The sequence below is a fragment of the Orycteropus afer genome, unplaced genomic scaffold, assembly GCF_000298275.1.
Source record: "Orycteropus afer afer isolate SDZICR_OR568_19922 unplaced genomic scaffold, OryAfe1.0 scaffold00023, whole genome shotgun sequence".
Classification (NCBI taxonomy): Eukaryota; Metazoa; Chordata; class Mammalia; order Tubulidentata; family Orycteropodidae; genus Orycteropus; species Orycteropus afer.
In genome coordinates this window covers 5,548,141-5,558,695 of record NW_006921610.1, presented here as the reverse complement: position 1 = coordinate 5,558,695, position 10,555 = coordinate 5,548,141, and the positions used below count along the sequence as shown (strand labels likewise).

The following is a 10,555-nucleotide window of genomic DNA, read 5'->3' as shown; positions in this document are numbered from 1 at the left end:
GAACTTGGTGTTTCTTACTCCAAGCCAATTCTTGGTATGTACCAGCACCATACCACTTCTAGAAGGAGGCCAATTACACAGCCAGTCATCTCTGCCTAGGGCATTAAAATCCAATGTTCAAGAGCAAAGAGGAATCAGAAGCCAGTTCACTAGAGATTCACTCTCAAGGGCCTCCCATAAAAGCAGAGCAGAAATTTCTCTTCCTCTTTAATCCAGAATACCAAAATGATCAACGGGCGGGGGAGCTAAGTAAAATAATTTGGCTTTCTCTTTCGTAGCAGGAGAGGGACATGGCTTTTGTTTCAATTTTCTTTTCATTCTGAGTAGAAGGCTCTGGTAATAAACATCTGGAAGTTTGTCTACTATAAAGTTTCTTTTTCCCTGTTTCATGAGGCCATGGTGATATTATACTTTTGGAATTCTTCCTTTCATCTGCTTCCTTTCCACTGACAGTTCATAAAAGATGGGCCACACTGGGAATGAAAGCTAAGCAGTTATTTCTTAAAGTATCAAGAGAAGTGAGGCTCCATATACCTATGGACAGAGAATTTTTCTAATTGTGATATTCCCAGGACTGGGGCTGTACCTAAATTCCTATGTAGTCCTAGAAAACCTGAGCTGATAACTTAAGAAGTTCTAGGAAAAAGGTAACCAGATACAAAATTTGCATAAGGAGCTTATCCTATCTGTTTTATTGTTCTTAATAATATAAATGGTTGTCAATTATTGATTTTACACAAAGGACCAAGCTCTAATTGTGTACTTTGCATATATATTCTTGTTTAATCCTTCCCAAAACATAGAATGGTAGATATTAATATCCCTGATTTATAAATAAAAGAACTGGCATTTTAAAACATTAACAAATATGTGCCTGATCCCTACTAAAAATACAGAGGTAAGATTTGAACCCTGTTCTATCTAAGCTCAGAACCCACATTCCTAAACACTATCTACCAATGTTTCCCTAGTTTATTATATATGAGGCACAAGTGGTGATTTTTTAATTAAAATTATTTAATAGGATAAAAATGTATTATACTAATTGATAAAACATTTCTTGGTAATTCCTGTAAACTCATAACCCCCTGAATGCAGAGGACTAAGGTGTGTCTTACCCAACCCATGGCATTTTTAATCACCTCATATACCTGTAAAAGTTGGACAATGAATAAAGAAGACTGTAGAAGAACTGGTGTATTTGGGGTTGGTGTATTTGGTGATGAATTGTGGTGTTGGTGAAGAATACTGAATATACCATGGACTGCCAGTGAATGAACAAATCTGTCTTGGGAGAAGGACAGCCAGAATGCTCATTAGAGGCTAGGATGGCAAGACTGTCTCACATAGTTTGGACAAGTTGTCAGAAGGGGCCAATCCCTGGAGAAAGATATTAGTTAAGTGGAGGGTCAGCAAAAATGAAGAAGACCTTCAATGTGGTGGATTGACAGAGTGGCTGCAACGATGGGCTCCAACATAACAATAATTGTGAGGATGGCACAGGGTAGAGCAGTGTTTTGTTTTGTTGTACATAGAGTCATTGTTAGTCAGAACTTACTTGATGGCACCTAAAAACAACAGCATCTTGTACTAGGAGTGCCTGGGTGACACAAATGATTAAGTCCTCAGCTACAAACCAAAAGAAAGAGGGAAGTTTGATCCCACCTAGAGGCTCCTCAGAAGAAAATCATGGCAATCTGCCTCTGGAAGACCACAGCCATGGAAACTCTATGGAGTAGAGTTCTACTCTTTTTGACACATACAGAGTTGCCATGAGATGGAAATGATCCAAGAGCAACTAGTTTGTTGTGGTGAGTGGGGAAGGTGCATACCAAAAGGTTGGAGATTCAAGTCCACCCAGAGGCTTCTCAAAAAAGGCTTGGCAATCTAATTCCAAAAACTCAGTTATCAAAAACCCTATGGAGCGCAATTCTACCCTGACACACATGGAATCAGCATGAGTCAGAATTGGCTCAACAGCAACCATTTCTATCTTGAAGTACGCTTTTGACTCAGTGCAACGTGAGATTACTCTGAATTAAATATTTTATTTCTACAATCCAGTAGATGGAGTTACAAAATGTAAATGAAGTTTAATTATGGGTAAAATAAAGATGATATATTTCTTCCACATCTGAGTTTGTAACCTAAGAAATACATATCAGCCATAAATAATCATAAACTAGATCATAAATATAAATTATAAGCATATAATATCTCAGCTTTGTAATGTTTTTCACTTCTTTATATACCAAACTCACTGCCATCAAGTCCATTCTGACCCCCATTGGATTTCTGAGGTGGTAAATCTTTACAGAAGTAGATACCCCATCTTCCTTCCCCAAGCAGCTGGTAGGTTTGAACCACCAATCTTCTGGTTAGCAGTCACATGCCTTAGGCACTTCTTTATAGATATATTCAAGTACCCACAAAAGTAGAACAAATATTAGAGTAAGTCCCAATTCCGACAATTATCAAGATGTTGTTAGTCTTGTTTCGTCTATTCTCTCCACACACACTTTTTCTGTGATGGAATATTTTCTAACAAATGATAGATACCATATAATTCCATGTGAAAATTCTTCTATATATGTCTTTAATAGATAAGGAATGCTTCAGCATTGCCAAGATACTATTATCATGCCTAATAAAATTAACAATAATTTCTTCATATAATGTAATATTTAATCCTTATTCAAATTTTCCCAGTTATCTCACAAACACCTTTTTATGGTTCGTTGGTTGGAACCAGGACCTAAACAAGGTCTGCAGATGGTGTGTAGATAATATGTCTCTTAAATCTTTTTTAGTCTGTAAAAATTTCCCCTAAAGTCTGTAAGCTTTACATTTTAAATGTATATGTAATTGCTTCTGTGGAATCAGGGTGAGCACTAAATTCGCAAGTTTATAAGCTGATTTGGTTGTGGGCTCCAGTTATGTTCCAGACCTACCACAAGGGAGAGTTCAAACAAAGGAGTCTGGCTCCCTCTAGTGCTGGCTCAGATTTTAACTGTCCCTGATTCTCAAACAAAGTTAGGAACAAAAATAATACTGCTGTAAATAGTTCCATTCTGTATGATCCCTTAGCTGTGTATTTCTTACAGCACACCTCTCAACAATGAGAAAGAAGTTGTCTTCTTCTGTTTAATAATAAATGATAACAGGAAGTTATTGAATGCCAAGTAGTGTTTGAAGCTAAATATTTTCTCTCAAAATTCTTTATTCTATCATAGAAGATATCATTCTGTCATTCAAAGTAACATTACCATCATTTTTACCAGAATGTCTTGTTGCTGTTTGCAAAATGTACTTTTTGTTTTAATAGCTTTTTATTTCCAATTGCTATTCTTTCATTTTATTCATTACTGTGTTTAGGTTAGGATTAGGGAGTAGACAGTTGTTTCTCTAAAAGCAGTTAGGTGTCTTATGGTTGTTTCTGTTTTTGCATGGGATGATGAAAGAAAGGACAGAAGAGAGAAACAAAGTGAAAGAAAAACTGCAGTCAGATTATAAAAATCCCTATGACTCAGCTAAAACATCGGGTGTCAAGAAAAAGGAGGCATATTACACATAACCAACATATATTCAATTAATATTCTAAAAATAATGATTGAATAAATTATTGTAAGGGTATAAGAAGAGAAAACAAGGGTAATAAAAGACACACGAGCTGAGGAAGACTTGCTTGCCTTGAATAACTTCCTTCTCTCAGTATATAGAAATACAGGCATCTTCTGCTAAAATGTTCAGCATTAAAGATACTTCTGCATATTTCTGTTTAAAAGATATCATTGTTCTACCACAAACGACTAAAAAAAAAAAAGAAAATGTATTGGAGAAAAGATGTAAAGGTGAATTGAAATCAAAAGAGAGGCAAGGTGTAAATTGTACTCCGTCTTTTAAACAAACACCTCCAAAGCAAGAGTGGTCTTTTGAACATGGGAGAAATCTTTTCAACTGTGTCAAGAGAATTCAAATTTAGGAGATCAGCTCTCATGCCAGCAACAAGTTGGCCATGCAGGAGCCCATGATCCTCCCCATCGGATTAGAAAATTTCAAGGAAGCCATGCGCATCGAAGCCGAGGTTTACCGCAACCTAAAGAACGTCTTCAAGGAGAAGTATGGGAAGGATGCCATCAAAGTGGAGGGTGAAGGTGGGTTTGCCTCTAACATCCTGGAGAACAAAGAAGCCCTGGATCTGCCAAAGAATGCGATGGGGAAAGCTAGTTAACTGACAAGGTTGTGATTGGCATGGATGTAGCTGCCTCAGAGTTCTTCCTGTTGGAGAAATATGACCTGGAGTTCAAGTGTGCCAAGTGTGCCAGTGACCCCAGCAGGTACATTTCACCTGACCAGCTGGCAGACCTGTACAAGTCCTTCATCAGAGACTACTCAGTGGTGTCTATTGAAGACCGCTTTGACAAGGATGACTGAGAAGCCTGGACGAAATGCACTGCCAGTGCAGGGATCCAGGTAGGAGGGGAGATCTCACTTTGACCAACTCAAGGCCAATTGCCAAGGCCATGAATGAGAAGTCATGCAACAGCCTCCTGCTCAAAGTGAACCAGAACTACAACTGGACAGCTCAGATTTTGGGAAATATACCAATGTCAGATTGTTTTGTTTTTGTAATTGTATATTAGAGGAATAAGAGCAAAACAGTAGATAGTCCCACTATAAATCATTCTCTGGCAGGAATGAGGAATGTTGCCCATTTTGGGACCCAAAAGAGAGACCAGAGGAGTGGGGCTAGTAGGAAAAGACTACTGGAGATATGTGAGTGTGAGTTGCACCACCACATCTCTGGATGACTCTTCCACCCTATGCCACAACCTCTACCACTTCAGCTAGTGCCAGTGACAAGAAAGACAGAGTTTTGGAGAATGGCAAGAGGGCTGGCCCTTTGGAAATTAGAAGAGTCTGGTGTCACATAGAAGGACTGTTTCTGACCATCTTCTCTGGCACAATGGTCATATTGTGGCTGCATGTGTGTCACATATATGTGTGTAAGAGGAGAGAACTCTGTCCCCAAAGATTAGGTTGCACTGGAAGCTGGCCAAGGTTATAATGCAATGACTACTACTAAGTATAACCCTGGGTAGAGAGTCCTCTTAATTCACCTATAGATACTACTACCCGACCAGCAATCGTTATAGGACTTAGTTACCTTGATGATAAGGACTACACTGAAATGACAGTCCACTAGAAACACCAGGATAGATTCTATGGCAAACTGGGCAAGGTTGACAAGCGTCTTCCCTTTCTATGTAATAACCAGATCTGATCCTGTAAACTGAGAAAGTGTCCCTGAGATTTTGGAGGTAGAGAGAGAGAGAACCCAAGAAAGGAAAAAAAAAAAAAAAAAAGCCATCTTACAGTAGAAAAATAGGGATTGGAGTCTTGATTTAAATATATTTTAAAATGTGACCTTATCTTGTACCCCAATGAGGTGAAAAAGGAATATAGCAGTTAAGTGTTAAAGTAATTTTCTGACCACATGGCATAGTTTATAAGATACAGCTAACTACGAGAGTATACCCTTCTGTGCACTCCACTCCACTGGGGAAATTTGAAAACTGAAAGAATCTAATCAAAGATGGGCAAGTGCTTGCTGATGGCAAAGTGTTACATTTAGTCAGAAAGCCACAACCACGGGTCCTTTAGATAACAAAACCCAGAAAAGAGTCAACATTACATAATAAAGCCAGAGCTCAACCCTCTCAGGAAAGAAAGGGAGTCACCTATTGTCTTCAGCACTAACAGAAACCACTCCATCTTTCCCCAGGCATGGAGAACAACGAGACAAAATTCTGATATTCTTTCTAAAAATTCTGGTGAAAAAATGAACACTGCTACAGTTTCACTTCTCTAGACATGAGGAGACCACTTTGGAAGATATTCTCTTGTACAAGCAATGTTTTGCAGTGTCAAGAATTACCCTCCTGTCTTAGTTCTCTAGTGCCGCTATAACAGAAATACCCTAACTGGGTGTCTTTAACAAACAGAAATTTATTTTCTCACAATTTAGGAGGATGCAAGTCCAAACTCATGGTATCAGCCCCAGGGGAAGGCTTTCTTACACTGTAGACTCTGGAGGAAGGTCCTTGTCTCTTTTCAGCTTCGGTTTCTTGGCTCTTTAGTGACTGTGACATGGCATCTATATTCCCCCATTTCTGCTTGCTTGCTTAGCCTGCTTTTATATCTCAAAAGAGATTAATTTAAGATACATCCTACACTGATACAGCCTCATGAAGATAATTAAAAAAAAAAAAAAAACCTCATTCTCAAATAGAATTACAACCACAGTTACAGAGATCAGGATTTACAAAAAAAAAAAAAAAATTATACTTTTTAGGAACCAATTCAATCTATAACACCCCCTACAATGTTTTCCTTTTATAGAAGAAAAACACCTGAAGCTAAAGCAAATGTAAGGAATAATTTTCAAATCACCTTATTACATTTTCTATGAATTGATTCCCACTTTCTCCAGTACAAATTAGTTAGTATACCAACCCTGACTGACAAGGTGTGACAGAAAGTATGACATTTACTTCCAGGAGCCAAGTATCAACCTAAAAGATTCATTGCCAAAAAATCTTATGAGGTCATTGTTATTATTCACATTTTACAGATGAGAAAACTGAAGTCCCAAAGTCACAAAGGCAGTAAGTAGTGTTGCTAAAACTCAAATCTTGGATTCATCTAACTTCAACCATAACCTTACACACTGTGTTGTGTGACTGTTACACAGGCAATAATTCTCCAAAACCTGGAGCTGCTTCCTTAGTCACCTAGGTGAGGATTGTTGTTCTTAGGAGCCATCAAGTTGGTTCTCACTCATAGCAACCCCATGTACAGAATAAAACATGCCTGGTCCTGCACCATCCTCACAATCATTACTATGTTTCAGCCCATTGTTGCAGCCACTGTGCGAATCCATCTCATTGAAGGTCTTCCTCTTTTTTGCTTACCCTTTACTTTACCAAGCATGATGTCCTTCTCCAGGGATTGATCCTTCTTGATAGCATGTCCAAAATACATGAGATGAAGGCTCATCATCCTAGCTTCTAAGAAGCATTCTGGTTGGACTTCTTCCAAGATAGATTTGTTCATTCTTCTGGCAGTCCATGGTATATTCCATATTCTTTGCCAACACCATAATTCAAATGTGTCAATTTTTCTTCAGTCTTGCTTATTCATTGCCCAGTTTCTCACACATACAAGGTGATTTCAAACACTCTGTCTTAGGTCCAACAAAGTGTTATGCTTGCTTTTTAACATTTTAAAGAGGACTTTTGCTGCAGATTTGCCCAATGCATTGATTTTTTGACAACTGCTTCCATAGGGGGAGCTCTGGTGGCATAGTGCCTAAGGCATTTGACTGCTAACCAGAAGGCTGGCAGTTCAAACCCACCAGCCACTCCTCGGAAGGAAGGTTGGGCAATCTACTTCCATAGTGATACCGCCTCAGAAACCCAAGGAGGGGTCACTATGAGTCAGGTCTGACTCAATGGCACACAACAAAAACAACAGCTTCCGTAGGTGTTGATCGTGGATCCAAGTAAAATGAATTCCTTGACAGTTTCAGTATTTTCTTCCTTTATCATGATGTGGCTTATTGGCCCAGTTGTGAGGACTTTTGCTTTCTTTATGTTGAGATATAATCCATATTGAAAGCTGTAGTCTTTGATTTTCTTGGTAAGTGCTTCAAGTCCTCTCCACTTTCAGCAAGTAAGGTTGTGTTATCTACATATCACAGATTGTTAACGAGCCTTGTTAATTGTTAATAATGGGAGATAGAAGGCAGTATTTGCACAGGAAGGTAACTCAGAGAGCAGGAATGCATAGTAAAGAAAGACACAGGGAAAAGGTAATCAGAGGGCAGAAATGAGAGGAGAGTTGTTATATGATGGGGATTGCAATGAATGTCATGAAACAAAATGTGTATGAACTGTTGTACGTAAAATGAATTTGCTCTGTAAACTTTCACTCAAATCCCCATCCCACCCCCCACCCCCAAAAAAAGTCAAGGTTCCCAACAAAGTCCAACCAGCTTTAAAAAAAAAAAAAACTACTGTCGTGAACAGAAGTATACGCTAGACCAAGGATAGAATCAGCTGAGGCTAATCTTGCACAGACACCAGTGATACAAAATACCTGCAGTCCTTACAGAAACAATAGAAGACAGACACAGAGTAATCCCTCACAGATACCCAGACACTAGGGGAGAGAGATCCAATAGATCTACTGCCTCAGGACCATAGTACTGGAGACACTGGACTCAATTGGCACAACAAAATACATAACAGCATTGCTCCACATCCTACATTGGTGAGTAGTGACTGAGGTCTTAAAAGCCTTCAAGTAGCCATCTAAGATGCAGCTAATGGTCTCCTAGTGTTGGAAGTGAAGATGAACAGGAAAAAAAAAGAGGGGGCACTTAGAAGCAATCAGCCCTAGGACACGATGGCCCTCGAGACCAGAAGAACTGGATGGTGCCTGGCTACCAATGCCAATCACTCAGGAAAGGATCAAATCTGGAGATCCTGGATAGAGTAAGAGGGAAAACGTGGAACAAAATCCAAAAACTCAATAATGACCAGAATTACTGGTCAGATGAAATCTGGTGAGACTCCCAATACTATGGCCCTGGAATACATTCTGTGCCTGGAATAAAACTCACCCCCAGGGGCGGGCTCTCAGCCCAATAGTTAACAAGATGTACACGCAGACCACTCAACCCAGGATGCCACACCCACATACTCTATGGGAATACATCCCTTACAGCAATAGACCATGGAACACCAGAGGACCAACATTCAAACTGAGGAAATGCAGGACAAACAGGAGTTGCATAAGTATGAATATGAAGGGCACAGGGGGAGGGTTACAGGATAGGGAGGAAGGAGACTGGGTTAGGGTTGGACATGGTGAATGGGGAATGAAACTAAATGTACATGTTACGTTGAATGTAAAACAAGCTCTTAAAATAAAAATAAAAAGAAATTAAAAAAAAAAGAAAAGAAACTGCTGTCAAGTTAACTCTAACTCCTGATAATCCCATGTGTTACAAGGTAGACCTGAGCTCCATAGGGTTTTTAGGCTGTGGTCTTTATGGAAGCAGAACCTTCTCCCAAGTGGGTTCAAACTGTCAACCTTTCAGTCAGCAGCTGAGCCCAAACCATTTGCGGCACTAGAGACCTGAAGTAAAGTGGTGGTTCCTATCTTTATATTACAGGTAAAAAAACTGATGCCAGAAGGGTCAGGAACTTGACGAGCATCATACAATTTAGAAGAGGTGGAAGATGAGAAAGAAGGAGTCAGTAGAAAACAGGGAAGAGAACCCACTCCACTTGAAAAGGTTGTTATTTTCCTAGGCCAACCTTCATGCTAAGGAGCTCATAGCATGAAGGTAGTGTAGTGGTTGAGACATTTGGCTGCTAACCAAGGTTGTTGATTCAAATCCACCAGCTGCTACATGGAAGAAAGATGAGGTAGTCTGCTTCCATAAAGATTTACAACCTTGGAAACCCAATGAGGGTCACTATGAGTCAGAATTGACTCGGTGGCAGTGAGCTTGGTTTTTGGTTGAGGCCAATCTTCATGCTAGGAAATGGTCCTAAACTAATGAAATCCAGGCAGGATACTTAAGTTCCTTAAATTACTGTCTACTGCAGACAATGTTTCTACATGAGTATTTGTATGTTCTGTAAGAATTGCTAGGTATATAGTAGAGCTGACAAGGAACAAGTTTGTAGTCACTTCTTGGTCACATCCAGCTACTCAGCGGGAGTGAATAGTTGGACCTGTGGGTGCGGGACCATAGTCACAGGGGACATCAAGCTCAACTGGCATAACATACTACACAAAAACATTGTTCCACAAAACATTGTTCCACCTCCTACTTTGGCAAGTAGCAACTGGGATCCTAAAAGCTTGCAAGCAGCCATCAAGATGCAACGATGGGTCTCTCCTCATTCACAGCAAAGAAGAATGAAGAAAACCAAAGATTCATGGAAACAATCAGTCCTAGTGACTGGTACACCATGCGACCTACAGCCTACACAACTATGAGACCAGGAGAACTAGATGATGCCTGGCTACCATTGTCAACTACTCAGAGGAGGATCTATGGAGGAGATCCTGGATAGACTAGGGGGAGAACAATGTGGAAGAAAACTCAAAATCATTTGGGGGAAAACAAAAAGGGGACCAGGTTTGCTAGTCTGATAGAGCCTGGTGGAACCACTGTGACTATGGTCCCTGGCTGCCCTTCAGGTCTGGAATTGAACCCACTCCTGTGGCTTCCAGCCAAACAAAAGACAGGCATATGAGCTGAACATTTACACTAGGTAGATACACTCCTTGGAGAAAGCAATCATGGGAGAAAGAAGGGCTGTTTATGCACAGGGGGACAGCTCAGGGGGCAGGGGTGCATGGAGGGATAGACACAGAGAAGAGCTGACTGTCAGGAGGAAGTGGTAGGGGAGCTGTTGCATTGTGGTGAATTGTGGTCAATGTCATGAGACAAAGTATATGTGAACTGCTGTAT

At 40.0% G+C, this 10,555-nt stretch overlaps 1 pseudogene; it reads left to right on the top strand.

The window, feature by feature from the left end:
• The first annotated feature begins 868 nt into the window (after positions 1-868).
• LOC103192046 lies at positions 869-4,434 on the top strand (annotated as a pseudogene).
• The last annotated feature ends 6,121 nt before the right edge of the window (positions 4,435-10,555 follow it).